The sequence below is a fragment of the Lepus europaeus genome, unplaced genomic scaffold (genome assembly GCF_033115175.1).
Source record: "Lepus europaeus isolate LE1 unplaced genomic scaffold, mLepTim1.pri SCAFFOLD_32, whole genome shotgun sequence".
Classification (NCBI taxonomy): Eukaryota; Metazoa; Chordata; class Mammalia; order Lagomorpha; family Leporidae; genus Lepus; species Lepus europaeus.
Window position 1 is genome coordinate 4,705,688 of NW_026909196.1, and position 20,358 is coordinate 4,726,045.

Consider the following 20,358-nt stretch of genomic DNA (forward strand, 5'->3'; position numbering starts at 1 on the left):
CACAAACACAAAATCTATAGCAATATTTCAGATGGAGTTAGCCAAGACACAACTGGGTATTTCTGGTTGCATCCAGTCATATACGGACAAAGTGGTGTGGAATTCGTATGCAATGGACCGAGAAAATCACAGTAAAAATGGTTTTGGAGAAATGCAAATCTTTTCCTAAGGAAAGTACACAAAATATCATCAATACCAACAGAAATATCAAGTTTGTTTGCCGCAGTTCCTCTAGCTTTCTCCCTAGAAAATACAAATGTGTAGAGCTGGTGTCTCCATGTGGAACCAATTAGTGTTTCCAAACACAAAATTAAATGTTCCCTGATAAAAAACGTTCAAAACAAGAAAGTCCATCAATAATATCCGGAAAACACAAAAATAGAGGCTGTAGCAATATCTGGGATTGAGTTAGCCAAAACACAACCGGATATTTCTGGTTGCATCCAGTCATATCTGGACAAAGTGGTGTGGAATTCGTATGCAATGGAGTGAGAAAATCACAGTAAAAATGGTTTTGGAGAAAAGCAAAGTGTTTTCGTTAGGCAAGTGCATAAAATGTCATCTATACAAACAGAAATATCATGTTTGTTTGTCGCAGTTCTTCTAGCTTTCTCCCTAGAAAATACGAATGTGTAGAGCTGGTGTTGTCATGTGGAACCAATTAGTGTTTCTACGGTAGAAAAATAAATATTCCCTGATAAAAATATTCAAAACAATAAAGTCCGTGGATACTATCCCAAAAACGCAAACACAGAGGCTGGAGCAATATTTCAGATGGAGTTAGCCAAAACACAACCGGATATTTCTGGTTTCATCCAGTCATATCTGGACAAAGTGGTGTGGAATTCATATGCTATGGACCAAGAAAATCACAGTAAAAATGGTTTTAGAGAAAAGCAAAGTCTTTTCCTTAGGCAAGTTCACAAAATGTCATCAATACAAATAGAAATATCAAGTTTGTTTGCCACAGTTCCTCTAGCTTTCTCCCTAGAAAATACAAATGTGTAGACCTGGTGTCTCCATGTGGAACCAATTAGTGATTCCAAACACAAAATTAAATGTTCCCTGATAAAAACATTCCAAACAATAAAGTACATCGATAACATCTGGAAAACCCAAAAATAGAGGCTGTAGCAATATCTGGGATTGAGTTAGCCAAAAGAAAACCGGATATTTCTCGGTTCAACCAGTCATATCCAGTAAACTGGTGTGGAATTCGTATGCAATGGACTGAGGAAATCAAAGTAAAAATGGTTTTGTAGAAAAGCAAAGTCTTTTCGTTAGGCAAGTGCATAAAATGTCATCTATACAAACAGAAATATCAGGTTTGTTTGTCGCAGTTCCTCTAGCTTTCTACTTAGAAAATACAAATATGTAGAGCTGGTGTCTTCATGTGGAATCAATTAGTGTATCTAAGCTCAAAATTAAATGTTCCTTGATAAAAACATTCAAAACCATAAAGTCAATCGATAATATCCGTAAAAAACAAACACAGAGGCTATAGCAATATTTCGGTTGAGTTAGCCAAAACACAACCGGATATTTCCGGTTTCATCCAGTCATATCGGACAAAGTGGTGCGGAATTCGTATGCAATGGAGCAAGAAAATCACAGTAAAAATGGTTTTGGAGAAAAGCAAAGTCTTTTTGTTAGGCAAGTGCATAAAATGTCATCTATAGAAACAGAAATATCATGTTTGTTTGCCGCAGTTCCTTTAGCTTTCTCCCTAGAAAATACGAATGTGTAGAGCTGGTGTCTCCATGTGGAACCAATTAGTGTTTCGAAGCAGAAAATTAAATCTTCCCAGATAAAAAGCTTTCAAAACAATAAAGTCCGTGGGTAATATCCGGAAAACATAAACACAGAGGCTGTAGCAATATCTGGGATTGAGTTAGCCAAACACAACCGGATATTTCTGGTTTGATCCAGTCATATCCGGACAAAGTGGTGTGGAATTCATATACAATGGACTGAGGAAATCACAATAAAAAAGTTTTTGGAGAAAAGCAACGTATTTTTGTTAGTCAAGAGCATAAATTGTCATCTATACAAACAGAAATATCATGTTTGTTTGCCACAGTTCCTCTATATTTCTCCCTAGAAAATATGATTGTGTGAGCTGGTGTCTCAATGTGGAACCAATTACTGTATATAGCTCAAAATTAAATGTTCCCCAATAACAACATTCAAAACAATAAAGTCCGTTGATAATATCCAGAAAACACAAACACAGAGGCTTTCACAATATTTAGGAATGAGTTTTCCAAAACAGAAGCGGATATTTCTATTTTCATCCAGTCATATCCGGACAAACTGGAGTGGAATTCATATGCAATGGACCCAGAAAATCACAGTAAACATGGTTTTGGAGAAAAGCAAAGTCTTATTGCTAGGCAAGTGCATAAAATGTCATCTATACAAACAGAAATATCATGTTTGTTTTTCGCAGTTCCTCTAGCTTTCTCCCTAGAAAATGCGATTGTGTAGATCTGGTGTCTCCATGTGGAACCAATTACTGTTTCCAAGCACAAAATTAAATTTTCCCTGATAACAAACATTCAAAACAATAACGTCCATGTAATATCAGGAATACACAAACACAGAGGCTGTAGCAATACCTGCGATTGAGTTACCCAAAACAAAACTAGATATTTCCGGTTTCATCCGTCATATCCGGACAAACTGGTGTGGAATTCTTATGCAATGGGCTGAGAACATCAGTAAAAATGGTTTTGGAATAAAGCAAAGTCTTTTTGTTAGGCAAGTGCATAAAATGTAATCTATACAAACTGAAATATCATGTTAGTTTGTCGCAGTTCCTCTAGTTTTCTCCCTAGAAAATACAAATGTGTAGAGCTGGTGTCCCCATGATGAACCAATTAGTGTTTCTATGGTACAAAATAAATGTTCCCTGATAAAAATATTCAAAACATTAAAGTCCATCGATAATATCCAGAAAACACAAACACAGAAGCTTTCACAATATTTCGGATTGAGTTAGCCAAAACATAACCCAATTTTTCTGGTTTCATCCAGTCATGTCCGGACAAAGTGGTGTGGAATTCATATGCAATGGACAGAGAAAATCAGAGTAAAAATATTTTTGGAGAAAAGCAAAGTCTTTTCATTATGCAAGTAGATAAAATGTCATCTATACAAACAGAAATATCATGTTTGTTTGCCACAGTTCCTCTAGCTTTATCCCTAGAAAATACAAATATGTAAAGCTGGTGTCTCCATGTGGAAGCAATTAGTGTATCTAAGCTCAAAATTAAATTTTCCCCGATAAAAAACATTCAAAACAATAAAGTCTGTTGATAAAATCCGGAAAACACAAACACAGAGGCTGTAGCAATATCTGGGATAGAGTTAGCCAAAACAAAACCGGATATTTCCGGTTTCATCCTGTCATATGAGGACAAACTGGTATGGAATTCGTATGCGATGCACCGCGGACATCGGAGTAAAAATGGTTTTGGAGAAAAGCAAAGTTTTTTTGTTATGCCAGTGCATAAAATTTCATCTATACAAACAGAAATATCATGTTTGTTTGCCGCAGTTCCTCTAGCTTTCTCCCTAGAAAATACGAATGTGTAGAGCTGGTGTTTCCATGTGGAACCAATTAGTGTTTCCAAGCACAAAAATAAATGTTCCCTGATAAAAAACATACAAAATAATACAGTGCATTGATAATATCAGGAAAAAACAACCACAGAGTCTCTAGCAATATCTGGGATTGAGTTAGCCAAAACAAAACTGGATATTTCCACTTTCATCCAGTCATATCCAGTAAACTTGTGTGGAATTCGTATGCAATGCACCGAGAAAATCACAGTAAAAATGGTTTTGGAGAAAAGCAAATTCTTTTCGTTAGTCAAGTGCATAAAATGTCATCGAAACTAACAGAAATATCATGTTTGATTGTCGCAATTCCTTTAGCATTCTCCCAAGAAAATACAAATATGTAGAGCTGGTGTCCCCATGTGGAACCAATTAGTGTATCTAAGCTAAAAATTAAATATTCCCTGATAAAAAACATTCAAAACAATAAAATACATGGATAATATCCAGAAACATAAACACAGAGGCTCTAGCAATATCTGGGATTCAGTTAGCCAAAACAAAACCGGATATTTCCGCTTCCATCCAGTCATATCCGGTAAACTGGTGTGGAATTCGTATGCAATGCACCGAGAAAATCACAGTAAATTTGGTTTTGGAGAAAAGCAAAGTCTTTTCGTTAGGCAAGTGCATAAAATGTCATCGAAACTAAGAGAAATATCATGTGTGTTTGTCGCATTTCCTCTAGCTTTCTCCCTAGAAAATACGAATGTGTAGAGCTGGTGTCCCCATGATGAACCAATTATTGTTTCTATGGTACAAAAATAAATGTTCCCTGATAAAAAACATCCAAAAAATGCAGTCCATTGATAATATCTGGAAGAAACAAACACAGAGGATGTAGCAATATTTAGGATTGAGTTAGCCAAAACAAAACCGGATATTTCTTGTTTCATGGACAAACTGGTGTGGCATTCATATGCAATGGACTGAGAAAATCATAGTAAAAATGGTTTTGGAGAAAAGCAAAGTCTTTTCGTTAGGCAAGTGCATAAAATGTCATCTATACAAGCAGAAATATCACGTTTGTTTGCCGCAGTTCCTCTAGCTTTCTCCATAGAAAATACAAATGTATAGACCTGGTGTCAAAATGATGAACCAATTAGTGTTTCTACGGTACAAAAATAAATGTTCCCTGATAAAAACATTCAAAACATTAAACTCCATCGATAATATCCAGAAAACAAAAACACAGAAGCTTTCACAATATTTCGGATTGAGATAGCTAAAATATAACCCAATATTTCTGGTTTCATCCAGTCATGTCCGGACAAAGTGGTGTGGAATTCGTATGCAATGGACAGAGAAAATCAGAGTAAAACTGTTTTTGGAGAAAAGCAAAGTCTTTTCATTAGGCAAGTAGATAAAATGTCATCTATACAAACAGAAATATCATGTTTGTTTGCCACAGTTCCTCTAGCTTTCTCCCTAGAAATTAAAAATATGTAGAACTGGTGTCTCCATGTGGAAGCAGTTAGTGTATCTAAGCTCAAAATTCAATGTTCCCCGATAAAAAACATTCAAAACAATAAAGTCTATTGATAAAACCCGGAAACACAAGCACAGAGGCTGTAGCAATATCTGGGATTGAGTTAGCCAAAACAAAACCGGATAATTCCGGTTTCATCCTGTCATATGAGGACAAACTGGTATGGAATTCGTATGCGATGCACTGAGGACATCGGAGTAAAAATGGTTTTGCAGAAAAGCAAAGTTTTTTTTGTTATGCCAGTGCATAAAATGTAATCTATACAAACAGAAATATCATGTTTGTTTGCCGCAGTTCCTCTAGGTTTCTCCCTAGAAAATACGAATTTGTAGAGCTGGTGTCTCCATGTGCAAACTATTAGTGTTTCCAAGCACAAAAATAAATGTTCCCTGATAAAAAACATTCAAAAAAATACAGTCCATTGATAATATCCGGAAAACACAAACACAGAGGCTCTAACAATATCTAGCCTTGAGTTAGCCAAAACAAAACCAGATATTTCCGGTTTCATCCAGTCATATCCGGACAAACTGTTGTGGAATTCGTATGCAATGAACCGAAAAAATCACAGTAAAAATGGTTTTGGAGAAAAGCAAAGTCTTTTTGTTAGGCAAGTGCATAAAATGTCATCTATACAAACAGAAATATCATGTTTGTTTGCCGCAGTTCCTCTAGCTTTCTCCCTAGAAAATACGAATGTGTAGAGCTGGTGTTTCCATGTGGAACCAATTAGTGTTTCCAAGCACAAAAATACATGTTCCCTGATAAAAAAAAAACATTCAAAATAATACAGTGCATTGATAATATACGGAAAAAACAACCACAGAGGCTCTAGCAATATCTGGGATTGAGTTAGCCAAAACAAAACTGGATATTTCCGGTTTCATCCAGTCATATCCGGTAAACTGGTGTGGAATTCGTATGCAATGCACCGAGAAAATCACAGTAAAAATGGTTTTGGAGAAAAGCAAAGTCTTTTCATTAGTCAAGTGCATAAAATGTCTTCGAAACTAACAGAAATATCATGTGTGTTTGTCGCAATTCCTTTAGCATTCTCCCAAGAAAATACAAATATGTAGAGCTGGTGTCCCCATGTGGAACCAATTAGTGTATCTAAGCTAAAAATTAAATATTCCCTGATAAAAAACATCCAAAACAATAAAATACATGGATAATATCCAGAAACATAAACACAGAGGCTCTAGCAATATCTGGGATTCAGTTAGCCAAAACAAAACCGGATATTTCCGCTTTCATCCAGTCATATCCAGTAAACTGGTGTGGAATTCATATGCAATGAACCGAAAAAATCACAGTAAAAATGGTTTTGGAGAAAAGCAAAGTCTTTTCGTTAGCAAAGTGCATAAAATGTCATCGAAACTAACAGAAATATCATGTGTGTTTGTTGCAGTTCCTCTAGCTTTCTCCCTAGAAAATACGAATGTGTAGAGCTGGTGTCCCCATGATGAACCAATTAGTGTTTCTATGGTACAAAAATAAATGTTCCCTGTTAAAAACATTCAAAACATTAAACTCCATCGATAATATCCAGCAAACACAAACACACAGGCTTTCAGAATATTTCGGATTGAGTTAGCCAAAACACAACCCGATATTTCTGGTTTCATCCAGTCATGTCCGGACAAAGTGGTGTGGAATTCGTATGCAATGGACAGAGAAAATCAGAGTAAAACTGTTTTTGGAGAAAAGCAAAGTCTTTTCATTAGGCAAGTAGATAAAATGTCATCTATACAAACAGAAATATCATGTTTGTTTGCTGCAGTCCCTCTAGCTTTCTCCCTAGAAAATACAAATATGTAGAGCTCGTGTCTCCATGTGGAACCAATTAGTGTATCTAAGCTCAAAATTAAATGTTCCCCGATGAAAAACATTCAAAACAATAAAGTCTGTTGAGAAAATCCGGAAAACACAAACAAAGAGGCTGTAGCAATATCTGGGATTGAGTTACCCAAAACAAAACCAGATATTTCCGGTTTCATCCTGTCATATGAGGACAAATTTTATGGAATTCGTAAGCAATGGACCGAGAAAATCACTGTAAAAATGGTTTTGGAGAAAACCAAAGTCTTTTTGTTAGGCAAGTGCATAAAATGTCATCGAAACTAAGAGAAATATCATGTGTGTTTGCCGCATTTCCTCTAGCTTTCTCCCTAGAAAATACGAATGTGTAGAGCTGGTGTTTCCATGTGGAACCAATTAGTGTTTCCAAGCACAAAAATAAATGTTCCCTGATAAAAATATTCAAAAGAATAAAGTCCATCGATAATATCCGGAAAAAACAACCAAAGAGGCTCTAGCAATATCTGGGATTGAATTAGCCAAAACAAAACCGGATATTTCCGCTTTCATCCAGTCATATCCAGTAAACTGGTGTGGAATTCGTATGCAATGCACCGAGAAAATCACAGTAAAAATGGTTTTGGAGAAAAGCAAAGTCTTTTCGTTAGGCAAGTGCATAAAATGTCATCTATACAAACAGAAATATCATGTGTGTTTGTCGCATTTCCTCTAGCTTTCTCCCTAGAAAATATGAATGTGTTGAGCTGGTGTCCCCATGATGAACCAATTATTGTTTCTATGGTACAAAAATAAATGTACCCTGATAAAAACATTGAAAACAATAAAGTCCATCGATAATATAAGAAAACACAAACACACAGGCTTTCACAATATTTCGGATTGAGTTAGCCGAAACACAACCGGATATTTCTGGTTCCATCCAGTCATTTCCAGAAAAACTAGTGTGGAAGTCATATGCAATGGACCGAGAAAATCACAGCAAAAATGGTTTTGGAGAAAAGCAAAGTCTTTTTGTTAGGAAAGTGCATAAAATGTCATCAAAACTAACAGAAATATCATGTTTGTTTGTCACAGTTCCTCTAGCTTTCTCTCTAGAAATTACGAATATGTGGAGCTAGTGTCCCCATGATGAGCCAATTAGTGTTTCTATGGTAGAAAAATATATGTTCCCAGATAAAAACATTCAAAACAATAAACTCAATTGATAATATCCAGAAAACACAAACACAGAGGTTGTAGCAATATATCAGATTGAATTAGCCAACACACAAGCGGATATTTCTGGTTTTATCCAGTCATGTCCGGACAAAGTGCTGTGGAATTCGTATGCAATGGACCGAGAAAATCAGAGTAAAAATGCTTTTGGAGAAAAGCAAAGTCTTTTATTAGGCAAGTAGATAAAATATCATCTATACAAACACAAATATCATGTTTGTTAGTCGCAGTTCCTCTAGCTTTCACCCTAGAAAATGCGAATGTGTAGAGATGGTGTCTCCATGTGGAACCAATTAGTGTGTCCAAGCACAAAATTAAATGTTCCCTGATAAAAAACATTCAAAACAATAAAGTCCATTCATAATATCCAGAAAACACAAACACAGAGGCTGTAGCAATATTTCGGATTGAGTTAGTCAAAACACAACCGGATATTTCTGGTTAAATCCAGTCATTTCCGGAAAAATCTAGTGTGGAAGTCGTATGCAATGGACCGAGAAAATCACAGTAAAAATGGTTTTTGAGAAAAGCAAAGTCTTTTCGTTAGGCCAGGGCATACAATGTCATTGATACAAACAGAAATATCATGTTTGTTTGTCCCAGTTCCTCTAGCTTTCTCCCTAGAAAATACGAATGTGTAGAGCTGGTGTCCCCAGGATGAATCAATTAGTATTTCTACGGTAGAAAAATAAATGTTCCCTAATAAAAACATTGAAAATAATAAAGTCCGTTGATAATATCCGGAAAACACAAACACAGAGGCTCCAGCAATATTTTGGATTGAGTTAGCCAAAACACAACCGGATATTTCTGGTTTCATCCAGACATATCCGGACAAAGTTGTGTGGAATTCGTATGCAATGGACCGAAAAAATCACAGTGAAAATGGTTTTGGAGAAAAGGAAAGATTTTTCATTAGGCAAGTGTATGAAGTGTCATCTATACAAGCAGAAATATCATATTTGTTTGTCACAGTTCCTCTAGCTTTCTCCCTAGAAAATACGAAGGTGTGGAGCTGGTGTCACCATGTGCAACCAATTAGTGTTTCCAAGCACAAACATAAATATTCCGTGATAAATAACATACAAAACAATAAAGTCCATCGATAATATCCAGAAAACACAAACACAGAGGCTTTCACAATAATTCGGATTGAGTTAGCCAAAACACAACCCGATATTTCTGCTTTCATCCAGGCATATCCGGACAAAGTGGTTTGGAATTCGTATGAAATGGACCGAGAAAATCAGGGTAAAAATGGTTTTGGAGAAAAGCAAAGTCTTTTCATTAGGCAAGTAGATAAAATGTCATCTATACAAACAGAAATATCATGTTTGTTTGCCAAAGTTCCTCTAGCTTTCTCCCTAGAAAATACAAATATGTAGAGCTGGTGTCTCCATGTGGAATCAATTAGTGTATCTAAGCTCAAAATTAAATGTTCCCTGATGAAAAACATTCAAAACAATAAAGTCTGTTGATAAAATCCGGAAAACACAAACACAGAGGCTGTAGAAATAACTGGGATTGAGTTAGACAAAACAAAACCGGATATTTCCGGTTTCATCCTGTCATGTGAGGACAAACTGGTATGGAATTCGCATGCAATGGACTGAGAAAATCACTGTAAAAATGGTTTTGGAGAAAACCAAAGTTTTTTCGTTATGCCAGTGCATAAAATGTCATCTATACAAACAGAAATATCATGTTTGTTTGCCACAGTTCCTCTAGCTTACTCCCTAGAAAATGCGAATGTGTAGAGCTGGTGTTTCCATGTGGAACCAATTAGTGCTTCCAAGCACAAATATAAATGTTCCCTGATAAAAAACATTCAAAATAATACAGTGCATTGATAATATCCGGAAAAAACAACCACAGAGGCTCTAGCAATATCTGGGATTGAATTAGCCAAAACAAAACCGGATATTTCCGCTTTCATCCAGTCATATCCGGTAAACTGGTGTGGAATTTGTATGCAATGCACCGAGAAAATCACAGTAAAAATGGTTTTGGAGAAAAGCAAAGTCTTTTCGTTAGCAAAGTGCATAAAATGTCATCTATACAAACTGAAATATCATGTGTGTTTGTTGCAGTTCCTCTAGCTTTCTCCCTAGAAAATACGAATGTGTAGAGCTGGTGTTTCCATGTGGAACCAATTAGTGTTTCCAAGCACAAAAATAAATGTTCCCTGATAAAAAACATTCAAAATAATACAGTGCATTGATAATATCCGGAAAAAACAACCACAGAGGCTCTAGCAATATCTGGGATTGAATTAGCCAAAACAAAACCGGATATTTCCGCTTTCATCCAGTCATATCCGGTAAACTGGTGTGGAATTCGTATGCAATGCACCGAGAAAATCACAGTAAAAATGGTTTTGGAGAAAAGCAAAGTCTTTTCGTTAGGCAAGTGCATAAAATGTCATCTATACAAACAGAAATATCATGTGTGTTTGTCGCATTTCCTCTAGCTTTCTCCCTAGAAAATATGAATGTGTTGAGCTGGTGTCCCCATGATGAACCAATTATTGTTTCTATGGTACAAAAATAAATGATCCCTGATAAAAACATTGAAAACAATAAAGTCCATCGATAATATAAGAAAACACAATCACACAGGCTTTCACAATATTTTGGATTGTGTTAGCCAAAACACAACCGGATATTTCTGGTTCCATCCAGTCATTTCCAGAAAAACTAGTGTGGAAGTCGTATGAAATGGACCGATAAAATCACAGTAAAAATGGTTTTGGAGAAAAGCAAAGTCTTTTTGTTAGGAAAGTGCATAAAATGTCATCGAAACTAACAGAAGTATCATGTTTGTTTGTCACAGTTCCTCTAGCTTTCTCTCTAGAAATTACGAATATGTAGAGGTAGTGTCCCCATGATGAACCAATTAGTGTTTCCAAGCACAATAATGAATGTTCCCTGATAAAAATATTCAAAAGAATAAAGTCCATCGATAATATACAGAAAACACAAACACAGAGGATGTAGCAATATTTCGGATTGAGTTAGCCAAAACACAACCCGATATTTCTGGTTCCATCCAGTCATATCCGGAAAAACTAGTGTGGAAGTCATATGCAATGGACTGAGAAAATCATAGAAAAAAGGTTTTGGAGAAAAGCAAAGTCTTTTTGTTAGGCAAGTGCATAAAATGTCATCGAAACTAAGAGAAATATCATGTGTGTTTGTCGCATTTCCTCTAGCTTTCTCCCTAGAAAATATGAATGTGTAGAGCTAGTGTCCCCATGATGAACCAATTATTGTTTCTATGGTACAAAAATAAATGTACCCTGATAAAAACATTGAAAACAATAAAGTCCATCGATAATATAAGAAAACACAAACACACAGGCTTTCACAATATTTCGGATTGAGTTAGCCGAAACACAACCGGATATTTTTGATTCCATCCAGTCATTTCCAGAAAAACTAGTGTGGAAGTCATATGCAATGGACCGAGAAAATCACAGTAAAAATGGTTTTGGAGAAAAGCAAAGTCTTTTTGTTAGGAAAGTGCATAAAATGTCATCGAAACTAACAGAAATATCATGTTTGTTTGTCACAGTTCCTCTAGCTTTCTCTCTAGAAATTACGAATATGTAGAGCTAGTGTCCCCATGATGAGCCAATTAGTGTTTCTATGGTAGAAAAATATATGTTCCCAGATAAAAACATTCAAAACAATAAACTCAATTGATAATATCCAGAAAACACAAACACAGAGGCTGTAGCAATATATCAGATTGAATTAGCCAACACACAAGCGGATATTTCTGGTTTTATCCAGTCATGTCCGGACAAAGTGCTGTGGAATTCGTATGCAATGGACCGAGAAAATCAGAGTAAAAATGCTTTTGGAGAAAAGCAAAGTCTTTTATTAGGCAAGTAGATAAAATATCATCTATACAAACACAAATATCATGTTTGTTAGTCGCAGTTCCTCTAGCTTTCACCCTAGAAAATGCGAATGTGTAGAGATGGTGTCTCCATGTGGAACCAATTAGTGTGTCCAAGCACAAAATTAAATGTTCCCTGATAAAAAACATTCAAAACAATAAAGTCCGTTCATAATATCCAGAAAACACAAACACAGAGGCTGTAGCAATATTTCGGATTGAGTTAGTCAAAACACAACCGGATATTTCTGGTTAAATCCAGTCATTTCTGGAAAAATCTAGTGTGGAAGTCGTATGCAATGGACCGAGAAAATCACAGTAAAAATGGATTTTGAGAAAAGCAAAGTCTTTTCGTTAGGCCAGGGCATACAATGTCATTGATACAAACAGAAATATCATGTTTGTTTGTCCCAGTTCCTCTAGCTTTCTCCCTAGAAAATACGAATGTGTAGAGCTGGTGTCCCCAGGATGAATCAATTAGTATTTCTACGGTAGAAAAATAAATGTTCCCTAATAAAAACATTGAAAATAATAAAGTCCGTTGATAATATCCGGAAAACACAAACACAGAGGCTCCAGCAATATTTTGGATTGAGTTAGCCAAAACACAACCGGATATTTCTGGTTTCATCCAGACATATCCGGACAAAGTTGTGTGGAATTCGTATGCAATGGACCGAAAAAATCACAGTGAAAATGGTTTTGGAGAAAAGGAAAGATTTTTCATTAGGCAAGTGTATGAAGTGTCATCTATACAAGCAGAAATATCATATTTGTTTGTCACAGTTCCTCTAGCTTTCTCCCTAGAAAATACGAAGGTGTGGAGCTGGTGTCACCATGTGCAACCAATTAGTGTTTCCAAGCACAAACATAAATATTCCGTGATAAATAACATACAAAACAATAAAGTCCATCGATAATATCCAGAAAACACAAACACAGAGGCTTTCACAATAATTCGGATTGAGTTAGCCAAAACACAACCCGATATTTCTGCTTTCATCCAGGCATATCCGGACAAAGTGGTTTGGAATTCGTATGAAATGGACCGAGAAAATCAGGGTAAAAATGGTTTTGGAGAAAAGCAAAGTCTTTTCATTAGGCAAGTAGATAAAATGTCATCTATACAAACAGAAATATCATGTTTGTTTGCCAAAGTTCCTCTAGCTTTCTCCCTAGAAAATACAAATATGTAGAGCTGGTGTCTCCATGTGGAAGCAATTAGTGTATCTAAGCTCAAAATTAAATTTTCCCCGATAAAAAACATTCAAAACAATAAAGTCTGTTGATAAAATCCGGAAAACACAAACACAGAGGCTGTAGAAATAACTGGGATTGAGTTAGCCAAAACAAAACCGGATATTTCCGGTTTCATCCTGTCATGTGAGGACAAACTGGTATGGAATTCGCATGTAATGGACTGAGAAAATCACTGTAAAAAAGGTTTTGGAGAAAAGCAAAGTTTTTTCGTTATGCCAGTGCATAAAATGTCAACTATACAAACAGAAATATCATGTTTGTTTGCCGCAGTTCCTCTAGCTTTCTCCCTAGAAAATACGAATGTGTAGAGCTGGTGTTTCCATGTGGAACCAATTAGTGTTTCCAAGCACAAAAATAAATGTTCCCTGATAAAAAACATTCAAAATAATACAATGCATTGATAATATCTGGAAAAAACAACCACAGAGGCTCTAGCAATATCTAGGATTGAATTAGCCAAAACAAAACCGGATATTTCCGCTTTCATCCAGTCATATCCGGTAAATTGGTGTGGAATTCATATGCAATGCACCGAGAAAATCACAGTAAAAATGGTTTTGGAGAAAAGCAAAGTCTTTTCGTTAGGCAAGTGCATAAAATGTCATCTATACAAACAGAAATATCATGTGTGTTTGTTGCATTTTCTCTTGCTTTCTCCCTAGAAAATACGAATGTGTAGAGCTGGTGTCCCCATGATGAACCAATTATTGTTTCTATGATACAAAAATAAATGTTCCCTGATAAAAACATTCAAAAGAATAAAGTCCATCGATAATATAAGAAAACACAAACACACAGGCTTTCACAATATTTCGGATTGAGTTAGCCGAAACACAACCGGATATTTTTGATTCCATCCAGTCATTTCCAGAAAAACTAGTGTGGAAGTCATATGCAATGGACCGAGAAAATCACAGTAAAAATGGTTTTGGAGAAAAGCAAAGTCTTTTTGTTAGGAAAGTGCATAAAATGTCATCGACACTAACAGAAATATCATGTTTGTTTGTCACAGTTCCTCTCGCTTTCTCTCTAGAAATTACGAATATATAGAGCTAGTGTCCCCATGATGAACCAATTAGTGTTTCTATGGTAGAAAAATATATGTTCCCAGATAAAAACATTCAAAACAATAAACTCAATTGATAATATCCAGAAAAGACAAACACAGAGGCTGTAGCAATATATCAGATTGAATTAGCCAACACACAAGCGGATATTTCTGGTTTTATCCAGTCATGTCCGGACAAAGTGCTGTGGAATTCGTATGCAATGGACCGAGAAAATCAGAGTAAAAATGCTTTTGGAGAAAAGCAAAGTCTTTTATTAGGCAAGTAGATAAAATATCATCTATACAAACACAAATATCATGTTTGTTAGTCGCAGTTCCTCTAGCTTTCTCCGTAGAAAATGTGAATGTGTAGAGATGGTGTCTCCATGTGGAACCAATTAGTGTGTCCAAGCACAAAATTAAATGTTACCTGATAAAAAACATTCAAAACAATAAAGTCCGTTCATAATATCCAGAAAACACAAACACAGAGGCTGTAGCAATATTTCGGATTGAGTTAGTCAAAACACAACCGGATAATTCTGGTTAAATCCAGTCATTTCTGGAAAAATCTAGCGTGGAAGTCGTATGCAATGGACCGAGAAAATCACAGTAAAAATGGTTTTTGAGAAAAGCAAAGTCTTTTCGTTAGGCCAGGGCATACAATGTCATTGATACAAACAGAAATATCATGTTTGTTTGTCCCAGTTCCTCTAGCTTTCTCCCTAGAAAATACGAATGTGTAGAGCTGGTGTCCCCAGGATGAATCAATTAGTATTTCTACGGTAGAAAAATAAATGTTCCCTAATAAAAACATTGAAAATAATAAAGTCCGTTGATAATATCCGGAAAACACAAACACAGAGGCTCCAGCAATATTTTGGATTGAGTTAGCCAAAACACAACCGGATATTTCTGGTTTCATCCAGACATATCCGGACAAAGTTGTGTGGAATTCGTATGCAATGGACCGAAAAAATCACAGTGAAAATGGTTTTGGAGAAAAGGAAAGATTTTTCATTAGGCAAGTGTATGAAGTGTCATCTATACAAGCAGAAATATCATATTTGTTTGTCACAGTTCCTCTAGCTTTCTCCCTAGAAAATACGAAGGTGTGGAGCTGGTGTCACCATGTGCAACCAATTAGTGTTTCCAAGCACAAACATAAATATTCCGTGATAAATAACATACAAAACAATAAAGTCCATCGATAATATCCAGAAAACACAAACACAGAGGCTTTCACAATAATTCGGATTGAGTTAGCCAAAACACAACCCGATATTTCTGCTTTCATCCAGGCATATCCGGACAAAGTGGTTTGGAATTCGTATGAAATGGACCGAGAAAATCAGGGTAAAAATGGTTTTGGAGAAAAGCAAAGTCTTTTCATTAGGCAAGTAGATAAAATGTCATCTATACAAACAGAAATATCATGTTTGTTTGCCACAGTTCCTCTAGCATTCTCCCTAGAAAATACAAATATGTAGAGCTGGTGTCTCCATGCGGAAGCAATTAGTGTATCTAAGCTCAAAATTAAATGTTCCCCGATGAAAAACATTCAAAACAATAAAGTCTGTTGATAAAATCCGGAAAACACAAACACAGAGGCTGTAGAAATAACTGGGATTGAGTTAGCCAAAACAAAACCGGATATTTCCGGTTTCATCCTGTCATGTGAGGACAAACTGGTATGGAATTCGCATGTAATGGACTGAGAAAATCACTGTAAAAATGGTTTTGGAGAAAAGCAAAGTTTTTTCGTTATGCCAGTGCATAAAATGTCATCTATACAAACAGAAATATCATGTTTGTTTGCCGCAGTTCCTCTAGCTTTCTCCCTAGAAAATACGAATGTGTAGAGCTGGTGTTTCCATGTGGAACCAATTAGTGTTTCCAAGCACAAAAATAAATGTTCCCTGATAAAAAACATTCAAAATAATACAGTGCATTGATAATATCTGGAAAAAAACAACCACAGAGGCTCTAGCAATATCTAGGATTGAATTAGCCAAAACAAAACCGGATATTTCCGCTTTCATCCAGTCATATCCGGTAAACTGGTGTGGAATTCGTATGCAATGCACCGAGAAAATCACAGTAAAAATGGTTTTGGAGAAAAGCAAAGTCTTTTCGTTAGGCAAGTGCATAAAATGTCATCTATACAAACAGAAATATCATGTGTGTTTGTCGCAATTTCCTCGAGCTTTCTCCCTAGAAAATACGAATGTGTAGAGCTGGTGTCCCCATGATGAACCAATTATTGTTTCTATGGTACAAAAATAAATGTTCCCTGATAAAAATTGAAAAAAAGAAAGTCCATCGATAATATAAGAAAACACAAACACACAGGCTTTCACAATATTTCGGATTGAGTTAGCCGAAACACAACCGGATATTTCTGGTTCCATCCAGTCATTTCCAGAAAAACTAGTGTGGAAGTCGTATGCAATGGACCGAGAAAATCACAGTAAAAATGGTTTTGGAGAAAAGCAAAGTCTTTTTGTTAGGAAAGTGCATAAAATGTCATTGAAACTAACAGAAATATCATGTTTGTTTATTGCAGTTCCTCTAGCTTTCTCTCTAGAAATTACGAATATGTAGAGCTAGTGTCCCCAAGATGAACCAATTAGTGTTTCCAAGCAGAAAAATGAATGTTCCCTGATAAAAACATTCAAAAGAATAAAGTCCATCGATAATATCCAGAAAACACAAACACAGAGGCTTTCACAATATTTCGGATTGAGTTAGCCAAAACACAACCCGATATTTCTGGTTCCATCCAGTCATATCCGGAAAAACTAGTGTGGAAGTCATATGCAATGGACCGAGAAAATCACAGCAAAAATGGTTTTGGAGAAAAGCAAAGTCTTTTTGTTAGGAAAGTGCATAAAATGTCATCGAAACTAACAGAAATATCATGTTTGTTTGTCACAGTTCCTCTAGCTTTCTCTCTAGAAATTACGAATATGTAGAGCTAGTGTCCCCATGATGAGCCAATTAGTGTTTCTATGGTAGAAAAATATATGTTCCCAGATAAAAACATTCAAAACAATAAACTCAATTGATAATATCCAGAAAACACAAACACAGAGGCTGTAGCAATATATCAGATTGAATTAGCCAACACACAAGCGGATATTTCTGGTTTTATCCAGTCATGTCCGGACAAAGTGCTGTGGAATTCGTATGCAATGGACCGAGAAAATCAGAGTAAAAATGCTTTTGGAGAAAAGCAAAGTCTTTTATTAGGCAAGTAGATAAAATATCATCTATACAAACACAAATATCATGTTTGTTAGTCGCAGTTCCTCTAGCTTTCTCCGTAGAAAATGCGAATGTGTAAAGATGGTGTCTCCATGTGGAACCAATTAGTGTGTCCAAGCACAAAATTAAATGTTCCCTGATAAAAAACATTCAAAACAATAAAGTCCGTTCATAATATCCAGAAAACACAAACACAGAGGCTGTAGCAATATTTCGGATTGAGTTAGTCAAAACACAACCGGATAATTCTGGTTAAATCCAGTCATTTCCGGAAAAATGTAGTGTGGAAGTCGTATGCAATGGACCGAGAAAATCACAGTAAAAATGGTTTTTGAGAAAAGCAAAGTCTTTTCGTTAGGCCAGGGCATACAATGTCATCGATACAAACAGAAATATCATGTTTGTTTGTCCCAGTTCCTCTAGCTTTCTCCCTAGAAAATACGAATGTGTAGAGCTGGTGTCCCCAGGATGAATCAATTAGTATTTCTACGGTAGAAAAATAAATGTTCCCTAATAAAAACATTGAAAATAATAAAGTCCGTTGATAATATCCGGAAAACACAAACACAGAGGCTCCAGCAATATTTTGGATTGAGTTAGCCAAAACACAACCGGGTATTTCTGGTTTCATCCAGACATATCCGGACAAAGTTGTGTGGAATTCGTTTGCAATGCACCGAAAAAATCACAGTGAAAATGGTTTTGGAGAAAAGGAAAGATTTTTCATTAGGCAAGTGTATGAAGTGTCATCTATACAAGCAGAAATATCATATTTGTTTGTCACAGTTCCTCTAGCTTTCTCCCTAGAAAATACGAAGGTGTGGAGCTGGTGTCTCCATGTGCAACCAATTAGTGTTTCCAAGCACAAACATAAATATTCCATGATAAAAAACATACAAAACAATAAAGTCCATCGATAATATCCAGAAAACACAAACACAGAGGCTTTCACAATAATTCGGATTGAGTTAGCCAAAACACAACCCGATATTTCTGCTTTCATCCAGGCATATCCGGACAAAGTGGTTTGGAATTCGTATGCAATGGACCGAGAAAATCAGGGTAAAAATGGTTTTGGAGAAAAGCAAAGTCTTTTCATTAGGCAAGTAGATAAAATGTCATATATACAAACAGAATTATCATGTTTGTTTGCCACAGTTCCTCTAGCTTTCTCCCTAGAAAATACAAATATGTAGAGCTGGTGTCTCCATGTGGAAGCAATTAGTGTATCTAAGCTCAAAATTAAATGTTCCCTGATGAAAAACATTCAAAACAATAAAGTCTGTTGATAAAATCCGGAAAACACAAACACAGAGGCTGTAGAAATAACTGGGATTGAGTTAGCCAAAACAAAACCGGATATTTCCGGTTTCATCCTGTCATGTGAGGACAAACTGGTATGGAATTCGCATGTAATGGACTGAGAAAATCACTGTAAAAAAGGTTTTGGAGAAAAGCAAAGTTTTTTCGTTATGCCAGTGCATAAAATGTCAACTATACAAACAGAAATATCATGTTTGTTTGCCGCAGTTCCTCTAGCTTTCTCCCTAGAAAATACGAATGTGTAGAGCTGGTGTTTCCATGTGGAACCAATTAGTGTTTCCAAGCACAAAAATAAATGTTCCCTGATAAAAAACATTCAAAATAATACAATGCATTGATAATATCTGGAAAAAACAACCACAGAGGCTCTAGCAATATCTAGGATTGAATTAGCCAAAACAAAACCGGATATTTCCGCTTTCATCCAGTCATATCCGGTAAATTGGTGTGGAATTCATATGCAATGCACCGAGAAAATCACAGTAAAAATGGTTTTGGAGAAAAGCAAAGTCTTTTCGTTAGGCAAGTGCATAAAATGTCATCTATACAAACAGAAATATCATGTGTGTTTGTTGCATTTTCTCTTGCTTTCTCCCTAGAAAATACGAATGTGTAGAGCTGGTGTCCCCATGATGAACCAATTATTGTTTCTATGATACAAAAATAAATGTTCCCTGATAAAAACATTCAAAAGAATAAAGTCCATCGATAATATAAGAAAACACAAACACACAGGCTTTCACAATATTTCGGATTGAGTTAGCCGAAACACAACCGGATATTTTTGATTCCATCCAGTCATTTCCAGAAAAACTAGTGTGGAAGTCATATGCAATGGACCGAGAAAATCACAGTAAAAATGGTTTTGGAGAAAAGCAAAGTCTTTTTGTTAGGAAAGTGCATAAAATGTCATCGACACTAACAGAAATATCATGTTTGTTTGTCACAGTTCCTCTCGCTTTCTCTCTAGAAATTACGAATATATAGAGCTAGTGTCCCCATGATGAACCAATTAGTGTTTCTATGGTAGAAAAATATATGTTCCCAGATAAAAACATTCAAAACAATAAACTCAATTGATAATATCCAGAAAAGACAAACACAGAGGCTGTAGCAATATATCAGATTGAATTAGCCAACACACAAGCGGATATTTCTGGTTTTATCCAGTCATGTCCGGACAAAGTGCTGTGGAATTCGTATGCAATGGACCGAGAAAATCAGAGTAAAAATGCTTTTGGAGAAAAGCAAAGTCTTTTATTAGGCAAGTAGATAAAATATCATCTATACAAACACAAATATCATGTTTGTTAGTCGCAGTTCCTCTAGCTTTCTCCGTAGAAAATGTGAATGTGTAGAGATGGTGTCTCCATGTGGAACCAATTAGTGTGTCCAAGCACAAAATTAAATG